The sequence below is a fragment of the Ostrinia nubilalis genome, chromosome 2 (assembly GCF_963855985.1).
Source record: "Ostrinia nubilalis chromosome 2, ilOstNubi1.1, whole genome shotgun sequence".
Lineage (NCBI taxonomy): Eukaryota > Metazoa > Arthropoda > Insecta > Lepidoptera > Crambidae > Ostrinia > Ostrinia nubilalis.
In genome coordinates this window covers 8,453,892-8,473,152 of record NC_087089.1, presented here as the reverse complement: position 1 = coordinate 8,473,152, position 19,261 = coordinate 8,453,892, and the positions used below count along the sequence as shown (strand labels likewise).

The following is a 19,261-nucleotide window of genomic DNA, read 5'->3' as shown; positions in this document are numbered from 1 at the left end:
TGTCTAGCGATTGCAAAATTGTTACACGAATCATCATCATCATCATCAACAGCCCTTTACAGTCCACGGCTGGACTATGAGCCTCCTCCACTATAGTGGAGGGTTTTGCCATAATCTCCACGCTACACGTTACACGAATGCAGAAGCTATATTATTATCAACTCTTATCAATACCTAGGATCAAATATCAATTGATTGTTATGGAACCTGTACTGGAGGTAGAGGCATATTAGGTTAATCAACAGTTATTATTATGTGACGAATCTCATTTGTTTATTCATTGCGGTTAGATAATGAAATAGGTCCAATGTGCGTTTTATATGACCATGAAGTTTATATTAGATTCTTTTTTATGCGATCTATAAATACTTTCAATTCTTGATAGTCCAGTCAATAAAGCATTATAGATGGAAATCCGTGGAACACAATTTCTGACTTCGGGACTTTATTTAGACTAGTTAGAAGGTAAACATAGCAAAAGTCCCCGCCGGCTCAAGAGCTAAGGGCGGGTTTTGAACGTCAATACCTAAAGAACCGTTTGAGGTATATTGATGAAATTTGAAGCTGATGTTTATCTTGCAAGTCTCAACACATGAACCAAATTTGAAGTGTTAATGCACAGCAGTTTTTGAATGATGAGGAGTCAAAAGTGGCTCCAATTGGTTCGACTAAATATACGCACAGTGCAGTCCCCTCCCTGGAACTAGGCTTAACATGCTCCCGCATGTCTAGAGTGTTTGTTCAATGTTGATTTAGTCGATTTTCTCCTGATGGGAGCATGTAAGACAAAAATAAAATTTCCAATATTCCAGACCTTCTAGAGCAGATGCTGCGAAAACTATACAAGATATAGAAAAACTTTACTGTCTCACCTGTAGCAAATTGAATAAGCTTTTTTTGGTCCATAGTAGTCATGTCACTAGGACTCATAGTTTCCGAGGATTAAGCGAAAAACCGAAAAGTGGTACCTTTAAACCCCCCTCTCTCCGCTGGCTCAAGGGCTAAGGGCGGGGACTTTTGCTATGTTCACCTCCTAACTAGTCTAAATAAAGTCCCGAGGTCAGAAATTGTGTTCCACGGATTTCTCTCTACACCGTCGTTAAGGCATTCATTGACTGGACTATGAGTGCTTAACTACACTTTAAGTTGATTTTATAACTTGTCCATAGTATTAAAGAAAGATGACGGTTCTTAACGCCACAAGTGGGATACAAATGTAAATAAATATGTTTTATTTACTTACACTTAACTTATGTAATTCTATCGAACAATTCAAAGGGGATTGACGCCTAACCGTACTATTATAAATTGAAATGTTTCAGAAATTACTGTAAGTTTTCTTTTTCACCATAGAGAGATCTATGAAAATGTAGCACAAATAAGTAATTAAGTACATTTGTGAATTAAACCGGGAAATGTTTTCCATCCTATCCATCACTCCTATTATCTTCCACACACAAGCCTGAAACGCGGGGGTGTGTCGTTACTCGTAAATAATTATGCAATAAAATATTAGAGCCATTGTTACGGTGGTGAGCTGGCTTGAATCACCGACCTTCGCCCTGTATCGAGGCCGAGCGTTTGATCGAATACACCCCACATTTCGCGGTACCACTAACAGTTAACGATATCGGTTACATTTCTACAAATTTTCTCCGTATCATGACTGAAGTCGATAAATTAATACGATAAAATAAACAGTCATTATGTTGAACGTTGTGTGGAAATTCTCGTTAGCGTGATAGAAAAAGCTTTCAGAAATTCAAAACCTATCGCCACTTCGATAGATTTTTTGATCGATGTATAAAATGGTGATTATGTCGACGTTGTTGAAAGACACATTACTTTCTTATGATAAATTACCTTAGAATGATCACAATTTGATTGCACCCAAGGACGTTATTATTTATTCGAGGAAATAAAGACACAGATACTCCAACTATTCAATTGATATAGTTATTGAAATAATTTGAGCGATTATAAAATGATGATGGACGATTTAAAAGTGGTTATGAATTTATAATATTTACTCGTACCTACGTAACAATATGTGATTGGTTAGATAGATAGATAAATGGTTTATTTGCAAAACACATTGACACACAAGAAGCAAAAAGTAAGATTAATAAACACAGGAGTAGCAGGAAAGATATAGTACATTACAAAAAGAAAGAAAGAAAATCCTGCGCGCTAAGGTATAAGTGTGCCGCAGCGATGCAAAAAAGCAGAGAGCTCAGTGTAGACACTGCTCTGAAATGAGCAGAACACTGATTTTCAGCTCTTGCTTGAAAAAAAAAAGAAGGAAGACGCACGTGAATGGTAGAGAATAAGGTGGTGAAAATGTTGTACTATTGTAAACCTACATAAATATCAGAAATTAGGGAAATATAATAACTATAACTATTGTTCTTATATGGTTTATACATACATATACTATCTGTCTATGAAAAGGAGTATGAGACTTAATAGTGTAAAATACGGTTACGGTTTAAGATAATACATGGGAAAATAGTTTAGGTATCATTACCATTGTATGAGTTGGATATGACATAATTATGACACAATTGAACAGTTTTTTTTTCTTTTATCCTTTTATTCTGAAATCAAAACATCACACCTTCGTCTTTGTATTTCCTGTTGTCTAGGAGCTTTCTATCCTCGCCATGCGCCAGCCAGCACATCTTGTTTTATTTTTGCTTTTTTTTTAATCTGCATTATTGTTTATTTTTGTAACCTAAAATAACAAATTACATTATTTATTCTGTTGTTCCTACACACTTAAATTAGCTGTGAGACTCTGTAATTGGCTAGAGTTATACTCTGTAAGATTTAAATTGTCGACCAAGCTGTTGAGTTTCCAAATAAATAAATAAATAAATAGGTAAATGATAATTAAATGAAACTGAATTCATCAGTAAATATTCTATAACGCTGGTTTAGATAATTAATAACTTAACTATGGTATTTAATTTAATATTATTTTAAAACTGTTTTAATTTTATCAATAAGGATTTTGTACGTTTAGGTTTTAGTGTAACTGGTTTTATAGAGGAATATCGCTTGACTTTTTAGCTTTCAAAGCATCTCTCGATTTTTAAGACAGCCTGTATATGGCGTATTAAATCTATATATTTTGATTAAGAACAGGTATACGGAATGGAATGTAATGGCAGCAATTTTTCCTGGTATCATCCACGTGTAAGCGTCCTAACAATTTACGATCATTACCTACATTAATTTGTAAACAATATAGACTATTATACCAATTTCACGTTATGCTTATAAAACTGTACAATTTTCATTCAAAATTCGGCGAATGTCCACAGGTTTAACACCTTCCCCTATACTAACTTTGGGTTGCATCAACTTACTTTAACTGTAACAAACGTCAAAAGTATATTAACAAATTCCATACAAAAACACCGGTTAAAGCTATAATCACGGGTAATGTAAAGGTGATGAAACCCAGCCTCAGTGAGAGTTATACACGTGGTTAGCGCCTCTAGTCACTGCTATGTCAAGTAAGTAGGTACATAAAATGTCCATCAAACAATACCTTAGATTTAATGGGAGCATAATTGATGCTCATTTATTCATTAGTGTCGTGTTGCTATTGTTATATTCACACTGGACTCTTTGTTTTATTAAACACGATTTAATTCTACTCAAAGAAAATAAATCTTATAAAATGATTAAGTAACCGCTATTTTCTTAGGCTTAGAACAGGGCTATTATAGATTAATATAACGATACATTTGCTTCTATTATTATTTTAATCGTTATTGCATTATGTAGTTTACGAAAGAATCATTATAAATTAAATTAAAAATAAAATAATACTACATTCCTAAGTCTAAAGCTTTCTACATCAAACAACGCGTCGGCGCTAGACGTGGTTAGTTTTAGCGGCACAATGTGAAATAGCAAAAATGATATCTATGTAAAACTTTTAATAGGGATTATGTGTCCCATTTTAAGGGATCTAAAGATTATAATGTTAGTTTTAAATTGTCATCAGATTGGTCATTATGTAAATTAGGCAGCCTACATTTTCTGATATACCTATTTAAGTAAGTCCAAATCAATAAGCGATCAGGAAAAAATACTAAAAAGATTTCCAAATCTCGATATCACGTTTCGAACAATAATAATATTATGATCGAGTGCAAACATGCCCGATTAACAAACACTTATACATAATGAGTCGCACATAGGGTTACCAGATGAAAAAACCAAAAGTCCGGAGAAAAGGCCTGATTTTCATTGAAAAATCCTGAGATTTTGTTGCAGTTCGAGTTTTCTCGAAAATGTACTGAGCAATTTTAAAAAGGTAGTTAGCATTTTTATTGTTTTTATACATTGCAGATTACAAGGCATACCTACTCTATATTAGTGTTGATTTTATTTAATTGTGTAAAATTACTTTAATTAGGGAGATTTTTTAAGTTTAACTTTCTATTAGAGATATCTTTAACGTAGGCAATGTTGCCTACAAATAAATTCTAAAATCCTGAGTTTTCCTAAAATTTTCAAAATCTGACCGCAATCCTGAGAAGAGTCCAAAAATCCTGAAATCTCAGGACAAATCCCGAGATATGGTAGCCCTAGTCGCACATGGTAAAAAACACGCAAGCTCACTTGTTAGTTCCAAGTGTTGGGGTTGACTTGGACGACCTTGACCTGGGGTGACCTCACCAAAGCTGTTCAGGGAAGCAGCCCTTCGGTTTAGTCATGGTAGACAATGGCTTTGTCATCGCACCGCTCCTGCCAAGGTCACCTGCTGAATACATACACTTGTAATATTCATAAAAGAAGGTAAAGTATAGACGATGGCATAATAAGCTAAACACTGCGCCTTATCTAGTTGTTATAAGGCTGATTTTGCATTAAAAATGTATACCCTGATTAGCTGTTGTCTGTACCTTACGTAGTAAGTAGATCCAATTAACAATTTTTAAGGTATTTAAGCTGATCAGTTGCTACGTGTTATGGCCCAAAAAGTTTGCATAGAAAGTTGTCGATTAGATCTTAAACTTAGTCAATTTACATTACAAGAGGAAAATACAAACGACCATAAGCACTACAATCGGATGTATACATACATTTTTATTTATTTATTGTCTTATTAAGTTGTTGATATTAACAAAATAATTTTACAAGAATGAAGATTATTTATTTCCTTTAGGAATTCTGCGAATTGAATTACTTATTTCTACGTAGCTTAGTAGCGTATCGATGATGAACGGCAGGTATTGGACTAAAGTAGGTGTCTATGGCATATTCCATAATCATTTTATCAGAAAACTATAGTTTGTTAACAACAACGCTATTATTTATTACTCGTTCGTGATCCTTGCATACATTATAAGGTCGATGATTTTGCATAGGTATTTTACAGTATTATAACACTATTTATCAAAGGCCTTTGCTACAATAATATTTGTTTACTTAAACTCATGTCACGGACGAGTAAGGCTACGTTCAGACGATCGATGCTTGGCGCGGAGCGCACAGCAGCCGTAAGAGAAATCCTGAAAATGAAAAAGAGTAACATTCGTTACTTTCTTTAGTACGAGTATCTGCTTCGCTGTATTTTAAATGGGTAAAAAGTATATGTATGTGCTTTTACCAAATTAAATCAATAAATGTATGCCTATAGTTTTTCTTGAGGGAGATTTTCAGGCGCTTTTATGGAACACCGCTCGGTGTATGGAACACCGTTACTTTTCCTGTAAGTTCAGATGTTGATCACTTTGTTTTGGACTTTATTTTTCAACTTTGACTTAAAAATTTGCATTCGAACTCGGTAAAAAAGCAGAATCAAAATATTTTTCAGTTAACCCTTACAAAGATATGTGAAAAATGATCAAAGGAAAATTTAAATAATGCTTAGTTCGACTTCTGAATATTCTAAGAAGCAATCGAGGATATTGTGCGTTGACACCACCATTTAGATGACAATAAACCACTGCGATTATGGATTTCTAGTAAAATAGACGTGAGGTCGTTGTATAATAATTAGGAAAACTTTGTCTTATCGACAAATGGACAACACGCATAAGTTGTAATATTAAGTTAAATTATGACTTAATTTAAAGTTTAGATCACACACATTACACTAGTTTTTATTTCACCTCAATCCATCCAGTATTACCGAAGATAGAGCCTCGAGAAGTTTACGGACTTTTTAAAATTTTCAAAAATTTCCAATATTCGCGCGTGACGTCACAACATGATTTTGCAGCCCCCGCACGTTAACCCATTTACCACTTTTTGTCTTTTTCCAACTAAAATAAAATTTTACCTAACTGACAACTGCTGTTAGTTGTCATCGTTCAATCACATTTCAAACTAGGCGCTAAAAAGTAACCATTATTGCCAATTTCGTGCACTATGAAGCCATTTTTACATTTATGCACTTAAATATAAATTTTCTTCAAAAATAACCAAGTTTGTGTCTTTGTGCTCAATAACGAGTAAATAGTCCAGTTATTTGTTAATTTTACTTGGAAAGTTTTCCGGAATTTTTGAATATTGGTGAATAAATAGATTTCGCTATGTTCTTTCCGAATTTTGTGACCTCGTTTATAGACGCGCGCGCGCCCGCCTTATTGAAAAAAATCCGCCTTAAAAAAGGTTTCTGACAACTACTTTTTTCATTTTATAATTTTTGGGACATAGACAAGCTAAGAAGCTTTGATAAATGTGATTTTCATGTAATGTAAGTTAAATAGATTTAGAGTTGCGAAACAGTCAAATTAATGTACCTGCTAAATTGCGAGTTCTTTTTTCTTTGATCATGGCAGGACACGCTGCCGAGTGCCCTAAATATGCTGAAGTATAAAAAAATTCGCGTTGCTGAAGTATACATTTTTTTTGTCTTGTTTGTTTCTACATTACATAATTGTATCCTACTAATATTATAAATGCGAAAGTTTGGATGTCTGGAAGTTTAAAATAAAGCAAAGTAATGTTTATTTCTCACCAACATAACAGATAATATTATGATAACAAACAATCAGGAAAAACAAAAAGTAAGAATGTTGGTGGGTTGATACCTGAACTAAGAAGATTCCTGTGTCTCAGGTTTGTTACTCTTTCACGCAAAAAGTACTCAACGGATTTTGTTGAAACTGTACAATATTATTGTTTGTAACCCAGATTAACATATAGGCTATAATTTATGCCGATCTGTGACACTAAATTTCACGCGGGTGAAGCCGCAGGCAAAAGCTAGTCGTGAAATAAATAGGAAAGTTTAAGGTTCTGAAACGTGGTCGCTTACTATGGGCCTCATAAGAAGGCTCAAGGTCACCCAAAGGGTAATGGAGCGGGCTATGATCGGGGTTTCCCTGCGTGATCGAATCAGAAATGAGGAGATCCGCAGGAGAACCAAAGTGACCGACATAGCACGCAGAATTGCTAAAATCAAGTGGCAGTGGGCGGGGCACATAGCTCGTAGAGACGATGGCCATTGGGGCAGAAAATTTCTTGAGTGGCGACCACGGGCTGGAAGACGTAGCGTGGGCAGGCCTCCTACTAGGTGGACCGACGATCTGGTAAAGGTCGCGAGAATAACCTGAATGCGGGCAGCGCAGGACTGTTCATTATGAAAAACCTATGGAAAACCCAAAGGCCTCTCGCCTTTGTCCAGCAGTGAACGTCATTTGGCTGTAACGACGAAATAGGAAAGAATGTAACTATCAAAAATCTTCTCTAAGGCAGCATTTTTCCAATTTCGCAACGAACGCGGTAATCACACTTAACTAACAGACTAACAGAGAGCATAGCGAAATCTATTTTAATCACCAATTTTCAAAACTCCCGGAATACTTTCCAGGTAACCACATTATTAAATTGATATAAAAATTTGGGTACATCTTCTCAAAAACAAAAGAACTGGTGCTAAAAGGGTTAAGTGACGTTTTGACATTTGTAGAGGGCCTTGTAGAAGGGGAGGCTATGGTGCTGAATGTGGATTAACTCGAGTGTCATAGTAACTTATTAGACTGCTAAGCTTGATGATAAAAAGAAAAATATTTTATTCAATGTACTACATAGTCTGGTCATAAGTTCTGTCATATGATAATAACTTTTGAATTTTGAATGAAGGTTTCAAAAACATTTTTTACTGAATTAGAATTAAAAAGAAAAAATGTGCGATAGTTCGAATTTTATTGTATGTGTAGTGGACGCATAAAGAAGTCCGAACTGCGGTTGTCACGTTGCATTGCTACGCGCTAAAGCAGATTTTCGTTGTGCTGAAAAAAATTAGTTTATCTTTTCATTAAATGATAGGTATAGGTGTACCAGAATCTCATGGCAAACAAAAATATTGGAAAAGTGTGTCTTTCATATGGCAAATGTCTATGGCTTTATTGTCACCTGTCAAAGTAAATCAAGTGAACTGTCAGTCGCTGCAAAAATTTTGTAATCTCTTCATGCCTATTTGTTATTTTTGTGAAAAAGTCGAAAAAGCTCAAGGAAGTCATATTGTTTTCAATGTGTATTGTAAAATAAGGCATAATTCAAAGTCAATCTTTGATTTTAAAGCGCGTCGTTGAGTTGACAGTAAGTTTAAGTGAAATTGGATACATTTAGTTTATTACCTAACTGCGTCAGAAGGAGGTTTTTTTTTAAATATTATTATTATAATAGCTGCTTTATCGGGGGTTTCAGGTGTACCTCACAAATTGGTGCAGAGGAATGGTGAAAATGTTATGACCATGTAAATAAAATTGAAAAAGATTTCATCAAGTAAGATGTAAGATAGAATAATTGAAATGGTGGAAGAGCAATTTATAATAAATAACTATTATCTTGATCATCTATTGAAGAAAAGTAGAATCCTTGGAATCGTTTTCTAGTTCTGAATGAAGTGATTAGTTATAAGTATGATACATAATAAAATTAGTTACATAAAGTAATATACGATTTACTTATTTTTCAAGACATTTTCCTATTATTATTACTGACGGGATTGCTACCATGTACCTTAGTTTTGAGTTTCCAATATTTCGGCACTGTTGCAAGCGCCATGGTCACGGAGTAACTGAAGAAATTAAAACCAGACATCGTTCAGATGTGCGTTCATCTATTGAAGAAAAGTGGAATCCTTGGAATCGTTTTCTAGTTCTGAATGAAGTGATTAGTTATAAGTATGATACATAATAAAATTAGTTACATAAAGTAATATACGATTTACTTATTTTTCAAGACATTTTCCTATTATTATTACTGACGGGATTGCTACCATGTACCTTAGTTTTGAGTTTCCAATATTTCGGCACTGTTGCAAGCGCCATGGTCACGGAGTAACTGAAGAAATTAAAACCAGACATCGTTCAGATGTGCGTTCAAAAGACCTGAGATTAAAAAATCCCACGTTTTGTTTAAACAGTAAGCGAAAAAAAGTGACTTGAAAATGGAATACAAAATGATAAGGTATGGTAAATAATAAGTCTTTATCAATGAAGAAGCAGAAGTTCAATTTCATGTGTCCTCCATCTAGGCTAGTTTCCATCGTCACTCAAAGTTTGGCTGCGGTCTCAAATTTGGGCTTAATTGAGGTATTTTTTGGGTGAGAGGCATAAGAACTAATGCCGTTTTATATCAAAAATTCATACTTAGAGGTAATCAACCAGGTACAAAGTATTTCCTTGTATGTTAGTCTGCCACTCTTTAGTAAGTCCCGAAATCCCCGCTTCGGCTCCCCTACTAACCATTCTAACCATTGTACACAGATAATATCTTACATGCAGCTTTTCATGTTACTACGTCACATTTTCAAAATCCGCGCGGAAAATCGCTCCTAGCGGAAGAGCGCACTTTGAGCTTGAATATTTCAGTCATTTTTAAAGATATCAAAAAAGTAAAAATACAGTATTCATTCTAATTTTTTGTAGTATTTTTTGGCATCTTCAACAAAAATTGTGCGCCATGTCCAACGGGCCATAGTACATGTTATATGATTAATATTCAATCTTCCTGGTAGCATTATTGCAGAAACTATTTACAATAAACCATTGTTTTTATACGTAAAGTTTATTCATTTTCCTGTGCGTTATGTGAGAAAGCCTTCTACTTATTTTAACTTTAAAAGGATGGAGTAATTTTAAGGCTTAATTAACACACGAGAAAGAAAAAAGTTATGACGACGAGGCTTTTCCAGTTGGACTTCGTACATCGATTGTTTTACTCTTTAGACTTTGATACAACCTCGCAAAAAGTGGTCCAGAAAAATCAAGGATCGTGGGAAAAATTCCTACATTGTTCTATTAGGTCATGCTTACAGGATAAAATTTCACCCGGGAATTGTGTAATTGCGAATTGTGATCTCGTTTTTGTAATAATTTCAGCGATGACATAGCAAATAATTGAATGGTGTTGATGACATTGGAAGCTAAGAGAGATTTGTATTAGATGATTTGTAGGACAACTTCCAACTTTGTATGATAGAAAAAGATAATTATGCATAAGGTCTATATCGACGCCTTAGAGTGAAAACCTCTTAAGTGTAAAAGAAGTATTTTTTCAGGCTTTTAATCCAGAATTGTTATATTCTGTACGATTGACCAAAATGCTGATGCATACTTAAATACGAGAAAAAAAAGCATTCCCAAGGTTTATATTCTAAGGCGACGATATGTTAAAATTAAAAAACGTAAAAGGTTAACTGGCAGAGAATGCTCAATGGTATTAAATTCGCCTTATGTACCAGTTGGTATACCCATAATTAAAAATAAAAACACCCAGGGGATTTTTTTTAAGTTGTAATTACCCATAATATGCTATTGAAATATTATGAATTCATGATTCAATTTGAAAATTTTGGCAATTTCATTGGTAATCAATCATAGTATTAAGTAATCATGACAGGGGTTTTTCAGGAAAACTTGTCAAGAGATTACTCTGCTCGTTTGTCGCATGCGCACGGCAATTAAGTCTGCGACATTTTTCACTCTTAATTGTTTGCAATTGCAGTTTAATTGCTAATTGATTGCTTCATTTCGAACAAAATTTGCAGAACCTTTGGCTCTGTTGATTTTAGTAGACTAAAGACCAAAATGTTATCTACGAGTACCTATTACATCTCAACTAGCTGGTTATGGAATGGATACAATTTTTTTTGGAGACACCATAATCAAACATGAAACATTCCTAAATGTGGCTAATTTGTATCAAATATGACTAATTACTCATATCTAATTAACGATTGGGTAAACTTTAATATTATATATGAATATTCCCTAATATGGTCGGTATAAGGTAGTAATTGCATATTCTCTACCTATGTGTCAGGCAGTATAATCATGTAACGCCGAATTATAATTAGCCTAACTATGTAATATGTCCATAAACGATGCAAGATATGACTTAATTAGATATGTTGACGTAGATACTATAATAGGATTCTAAGATATCCTTATATGTAGAGGTAGATAGATATGCATGTATATTAAAGTGCTACGCGTTGGGAAATACATATAATTACCTATTTCGGAAATGAAAATGGATCTTTTTGTTTCTATACGTAGGTAACTAGGTACTTAAATCAATCGGGACTACACTTTTTCATCCTAGTGGTCAGAATTATGACCGTTCATCAAGTGTTAACAAAATACCTAATTGAATAGAGAAATAGTTTTGTGTTCCATGGAAATGGTAGGAAAAGCGGACCTTTTTATTGTTTGCAAAAGTGTTGCATTTGTTCTAAGTGAAAAAGTACTTTATGCTAAAGACTTAACCGTTAGACAAATCGTGCATAAATGATATACGTGCACTTGCACGCAAAGCTACCTGTGGGGGTGTGCTTGTCTAGACCACACTAATAAATGGGAAAACTGTTATAATGTCGTAAAAGCTTTTACAACTTTGTAATATAAAGCTTATAAATGTTATTTTGCATGTTTTGAAACTTTTTTTGCATTAATATTGTTTTGAATTAATTCAAGTGGAATTAATTTAACTTATCATGAAAAACGAATAAAACCTTGATTCTTTGAAACAAATCTTTAAAACCTTATTACTCATCCGATGTGGAATATTATATTTGGATGGTAACAACAGTACCAATAAATTAAGCTTATTAGTAATCAAAACTTCCGACGAAAAGACTTGTGAATTCAAAGTAGCACAGTAATCCTGCGGCGCGACTTCACCCAAAAGCTCTGTAAAGTGCTTGGGGTGTCGTCGGAGGCTCGGCGTCCGCGGGGGGTGCCGGCGGCCGGTATTATAACGGAGGCGCGAGGCGCGGGCCCACACTCGCTCTGACACCCGGCCTGCGGTAGGTCGTGCCTCCGCGGCACAACGATCGCAGACAAACGCGTACTCGCACGTTTTCTTTGAAAATTCGCGCAATTGCAAAGAAAAAAGTGAACGGGACCAAGTGATCTACGTGTGCTGTGATTCATGTTACCACATCGGACACTCTATTTTTTTATCAATACACCGGTAATGCTAGTAGAGATACGTGATCGCACTAGTGGAACTTACGTTTCAAGTAGTAAGGATTGCGTGAACCGAAAACGGGACCAGTAGTTCAGGCAAGTTGATAAGATTCTTTATCATGAGATAATTTAATTAAAAACCTAGTTCATAGAATCTACTTTATGTTAAGTGTCATTGATAACTTTAGTTCGTAAGCTATCGAATTACCCGGTAAACACTAACATAAACTTTAAGCTAAATATACTAACTATAGGATGGTAGAGTCTATGAATTAAAGTTACTTGATACACTAAATTACACGCTATTAATAATAAATATTCGTCATTAAAAATCATCACTTATTTATCTTTCAATTCAGAAAACAAACTAATTTCGTAAACTAACATGGACTCTACCACCATCACAACATTGAATAAAAACATAACGTCACGAGGTAATTAACCCAATGGATTTTCATGGAAGTATGCGTGGATGACTTACGTTTCATATTAATATTTTTAACAAACATCTTTGACCTCTAGAACTAACTTCATAAACTAACAATAATTTAAAAAAAGTTACAATATGAGACAAAATTCCGATTGGTTAAATCAAACTCGTCACTATGACCATAATGAATGAATACTTAACTTTTTGTTGATGTCAATTTCGTGTGTTTGATTAAGTAGGTGCACAAAACATTTTCCTGTGTATTGTTATCATGCTTTGGGGAAACTCAGATTACAATAAAAAACACATCACGACATAGTGATTTTATAGTTAAGAGCGTTGTAGCAAAAAGTTGGCGTTCGAATTTTAGGTTTTTATTGCTTGACGTCGCGTAGTGAGTGCGCAAACTGCATTTATCTGTACAATTTCAACGCTGCGTCGACTAAACGATCTTAATCCGTAGTTGTATCGTACCTAAGACAGTACATCATACATAATAATAAAGAAATAATGTATAATTTACCTATTTGATTTTTTCTCAGATCAGACTTTTAGCAAAATCAAGTTACGTTAATTAATGTATTTTTTACACTTGTAAATCCCGCGACAAGTTTTTAATCTTTAAATTGAGTAAAGTAATAAGTTCATGGGTCTGAAAGAATTTATGTTTTATTTTATTCTTTTTACAGCATCAAAAGCTTGTTTATGAAAAATATTTACTATTTAAATTTTACTTTTGACTTTTTAGTTTTTATGATGCGGGTTGGAAAAATTAAAATTTATTCTGATTTTGTGACGTTTCCGCACATAAATATGGATAGATAAATAGAATGAAATGTATGAAAACGAGCGTGCCATTTTTTAAACGTTATCTATAATATCTGTGTCCATCAAAGAGCTCGTAACTAAACATCGTAAGCGCCATTCAAATTATTATCTAAAAGTTAATAATAAATATTTAGTTTTTGTAAATCTAAACAAGTCAGGAAATCAAAGAGGTAAATACTGATATCATTGTGATTTTATAGAATTTATTATTATAAACCACGGTCGTATAATGCTAAAAAATCAGAGGTAATTTTAAGATTTTTATCCATAGAGCAAAATTTATCTAATCGTGTTTTTAAACAGTTATCCCATTAGGTACACATGCGTTCTGTAATACAAACCCATCAAAAACAATACTTGTCAAAAAACCAAGTCTCACTACTCAGTTGTTCTACGGTAAATAGTTGTGAGATCCATGTAATACCAAGTCCAGTCCAGGAAATCATTAACGTTTTACATAAATATATTGACTTGGCCATCGCATGAAAACACGTGTAAATTAAATTATTTAGTGCGAAATGAAATGAAATTTTGCATGCCTGTGTAGACATGCAAAATTTCAGCTCAATGGGAAAACGGGAAGTAAGTAAATTTTAAATTGCAAGATTTTACAACTCCAGATGTCAAAGAAAATAAAAGCTTGTAGATAGCTTTACAAAGAAAAGAAAGATTTATGAAGAAAATAAAAAGTACTGTCTACGATACATTTGTTAGGCCGTGTTGCACCGTCTTACTTTAACATTGACATCAAAATTTTGGATGTCAAAAATCTGTCTAACATAAAACACCGGTTATTGTCAGTTAGGGTCAAAGTTAGGTGGTGCATCTCAGCCTTAGTGTATTTTAATTAAATTTAATACAAATAAGGATGACGAAAATAATCGATAAGTGATCTCACTCGAATATTTCTTATAGTAGGTATACAAGATGTCGAACAAATGGTTACTTACTGAAAAAGTGCTTCATGAGACCTAGCAAACGGCATCAATAATAATTATGTTTAAGAACGAACTGAATCTATTCAAGAAACCTATATTTCCAGCTTTCATACATTTAATACAGTTACAAACAAACACGAAATCAATGGTGTCTGAGAATTCTGAGTGTCTTAATGCCGTCCCCTTTATCTGTTTATTTAGTATTTATTAATTAGTATCTCTTGATGATATTGTAGCAAGTTAAACCTAAAATCATGTTTTCCGTAAATAATTTAAATAAGAATGCAATTTACGAGTTTGTTGTTTGATTATTATATATTACTCAATTAAAAATTTAAATTTAAAAAATTAACACTTCTAATATGGTAGGTATGGCTGGCGGCATACATTTAGTATAAAATTCGGAAACATTGAATTTTCGCATAGATCCAGTTTATTCTTTGACCTATTTATTGTTATTGTTTTAAAGAGCTCATGAAGCACTTACAGGAACAGTAAACAGTTTCTCGATATCTTGTATAATTAAAAATCTCCACCCTGTACCTGTACTTTTAAAAATAATCTCATTTTATACGTTCATTTGTATAAGTATCTACAATACAAATACCTAACCAACTTAGTTGACGTTTTATAAAACTATTTGTCTAAGTGTCATCGAGCGACCGCTGGTGGATTTGCCATTTACCTGACCTACCCCTTTATTACTAAACGTTTAATATCAGATGAATAGTTACGCACCAATTTCTTTCATTCAGTCGTCAGTAATTGAACTTTCGGAAAAACATGACGAAGCGTTGTGTGACCATACAGACGGTATTCAACTTTTATTAGTAAGGAAGAGTATATTTTATGTTGGTAGAAACACAATAGCATAGACTAATGTTTTGACACCCTGTTAAAATTTTTATTAGTCATTTATTTTTTCCTGACCAAACAGATACCATAATAATATCTTTTATCTATTCTACCCATATTCTGTAAGTAAAATAATAAAAAGTTTGAAAAGAAAGAAATTACAAGTCCGATTTACCTAAACAAATAAATTAAAAATACTTGCGGATCAAAAGTACTCAATCATACTACAATTTACGAAAAAATCACGCGTGACGCATATACGTCAGTGGGCAGTCAACTGACATAGACCCGGCGTCTACGAGTGCCAAAGCACGACTGATTTATGCCATTTGATGCACCCGATTTTATAGTATTTTCAAATTAATTTTTCATTTGAAGATTGAAGATAGATATTTTTTCTTTTTCACACAATAATAGTACTATGTTTCTTCTTAAGTATAAAGTAGTTTATGTTGCCAAATGACTTTTAGATTATGAGATGTGACCTGTTTTCTTGCAGTAATTTTCTCGAATTTTGACTATCTTAGACATGATAAAAATGCATTTTAATGAATTAAACATCAAAATTTTCTCAATACACTTTCTTCTTCAGGGTATGCTTATTCTAATGAATACATTCTATCTTCTTACTTAGAAATAAATTTGTTGTAATATTAGTTCAAAGTTGTGCCTTCGCGAGTTACCTGGAAATCGGGCTTTCGAAATTCGCTGTTTTCGTAGGCAAAAATCCAATTTGAACGAGATTTTGTCAATAGACATTCCGTAAAAACGTATGATAATTACGATGATATAAGTCAAAAGAAGCTATAACAATAAATTATATGACTAAAATCATTTCGAAATCTGCCAAATTCTCGATTTCTGCATGAAAAATGTGACAACGCTCTTAACTTATTATTAACTTACAGCTACTTCATGTCAGTATTTTAGATTTAATACGATGAAGGGCACATACGAGTACATACTAAAATCAAAACAAACATCATTTTGGTAGTGTTAACAACACATCCTATTTATTTGAACTACAGAACGAGATATATAGTATTATAGTAGATTCCAAATACATTATGAATATGTATGTATATAGAAATTCGTGATATGACGTCAATTTTCTCGACTAATAAACGTATCATCAAGATGAATACAAGTTATTCCATCGGAATGCCAAATTGATTTTTTCATACGATCAATTAAATATTGTATACGATCTATACTTATCTTAAAGTTTGAGAGCTTTAGAAATGGAAATATAAAGTTTATACTTAACCAACACCTAAGTTTTAACCGTAAGTATGCAATTAAACAATGCCCTGTAAAACTTTTCGTACAAAAGGTTTACAAAGCCAGCTGAAGTAACGACGTGTTATCAGATAGCTCTATGGATAAGGACGTCATATTATCTTGCTGATAACAGCCAGCAACTGATCTTACACATATTTAAAATGAGTTCTTTCAGAAGTTTCATAGTGTGCTATCGTTTACGTTACGGTTCTAATTATTTAGCGAAAATAATGGTTTCATGAAAGTTATTGACAAATTTTGGTAACAAAATTGAATAGAGTCTGTTTTTGTGCCGTGTTTGTGTAAACATTTGTAACGTAAAGTTTAGGCGTTTTGGGAACACGTAATGTTGTCACAAATAAATTATCGTGATTTCCTTGCTCTTAGGATTGTTTCAATTAGCTGGTGAGTACACAGAAATGCGTATCATTCAAGTTATACTTTATCTTGACAAAAAATACTACACTCTCTCTCTCGGAAATAATTTAACTGAGCTTCAAACACAATTACTGTAATGCAATCTAAGGTTCATACTTCTTAGTATTAGCTCATCATATAATGTTTATTCCACTGTTCAGCATCTTTGGAAGGACCTACAAAAACCCTTTATCTTTACAAGACGTACGTTCGTTGACATAAAGGCTAACGCGCACAATGTGTCACACGCTTTCAAATAAATTGTGTCAATAAAGTAGAGCTCAAAGTAAATAAACAAATTAATGCTGTTTACTCTAACCACAAAGTACGCGATGATGTGACTCATTTATTCTACAAAAGGTGGTAAACTTGACCAATTTGACCATTGAAATATTATGAAGATGGATCAATAGCTTCAGTATACACTACATTTTGATTCTTCATAGTTTGAACACTTTAATTCATAATTTGAAGGAAATACTTAAAAATATAGACTTAACATCATAAGAATATTAGCTAGGCTTTCAATTGAAAGGTAGTAATGTATTATAAACCTATGCCCGTACGTCAATCATCACCGTCAATGTAAAGGTTACGGCATTACTCATTCAAGAGACAAATACGGAAAAGTGGTTCATTTAATAGTAGCTCTAATGGTATTAAATATTAATTATTAAATGTTATCTTAATTGGCGATGATTGTGAATGTTATTTAAATTTTCAATTATTAATTATTATTTACACTAATAAAACCTATGTGCTACGTAACTTGATAGCATACGAAAATCTAGATATACGGTTTTGAATCCTACGTATAGTCCTGGAAGTGTGCGTACTGCGTATAGTCTTGTCCTCAAATTGTCTTTATCTCAGTCAAAAACGGATGGATGACATAAACAGGAGGTCACAAGTGGCCACTTATTTATTTAAGCTTTACGAGAACTGGGTAATAACTTCAGCAGTAAAGAAATAGTAATAACCAATCACGAATAGGATATCACATTCGCAATAAACAAATACATATATTCATTACGGAACAGTTTCACAGGGTTAGAAACTTTTTTATCATATATATCGAATAAAGAACTTATTTTTTCAAATTATCAAAGAATAGAACTTCGAAGCTGTGTTATTTATGTTTGAACTTATGGTAAATACCTATGTATTTACTGATCTTTTACCCTGAGTATAAAATGTAGAGACGTATAAAATCAAAAGACGAATAATTATACTAGACAAGATGATGCTGAAATCGAGTTATTAGTATTGTCGCCGAAGATCCGGAAGCAGGAAGGGCCTCCAGGGTCGTGTCGATGCGACGCGTCATCCCAGAGGGAGCCACTTGCGATGCTGATCATACGACGCGTGCGCATTCAAATGCACACGATGGGTGATCAGTAATCGTAACGTTATGGGTGTTATGCGTGAGACGTGTGTACACTGTACATGGTGTTATACATTGTCGTGATAATTAGAATAGATCGGTAGAAAACATGCTAGATGATATTAAAATAGTCTTTAGTTAAATCTGTTTTTCTTAGAGTTCAAAAAAGTTAAATAGAGTCGAGTTTTACGTTCTAGGGAAAAATATTTGTTGGCCTTACAAAACTAGCAGTATCATGTAGAAACAAACTTAAAAGAACTGATTTTTCTGGAACTTTTGGAGTATTTATTGTATTTTTCTATTATATTGGAGGCTTACATGTAATGTGTGACTGATAGCCAGACATTCCTTGAAATTGTACTATAGTATTTTTATTTTCTAGCTATCTTCTGTTAACTAACTTTTGCATGAAACATGGAAGCTTTGTGTCCAAAATGTAGACCAAGAATGCGTCCGATGCACCAATGGTTTTTAGGTGACCTCGATCCTTTTGATGACTCAAACCCTAAAAATCTGTCTGAGATTCCTAAAATCAGTTTATCGTGGTTTTATACAGCATCGTTTATTGAGAAGCTCGTAAATATCTTCAGGGAAATTGAAAAAATAACATAGGTACTTAGGCGTTTTAATGCCTTTTACTACTGGGCAAAGATTGCCTGAAAGATCTTGTTTTTCAATA

General features: G+C 33.4%; 1 protein-coding gene across 7 annotated transcripts in view; it reads left to right on the top strand.

Annotated features, from left to right (window-relative positions):
* The first annotated feature begins 12,275 nt into the window (after positions 1–12,275).
* LOC135081893 (matrix metalloproteinase-14) overlaps positions 12,276–19,261 on the top strand; it is a 44,229-nt gene continuing 37,243 nt past the window's right edge. For 3 of the 7 annotated variants that reach the window (XR_010259294.1, XR_010259300.1, XM_063976678.1), the window contains exon 1: positions 16,937–17,186. The gene's annotated coding sequence lies outside the window, so the exon portion shown is untranslated. Of the gene's footprint in view, positions 12,546–16,935; positions 17,187–19,261 lie in introns of those variants that run through there. The other 4 variants (XM_063976689.1, XM_063976683.1, XR_010259291.1 and 1 more) reach the window with 2 other exon arrangements.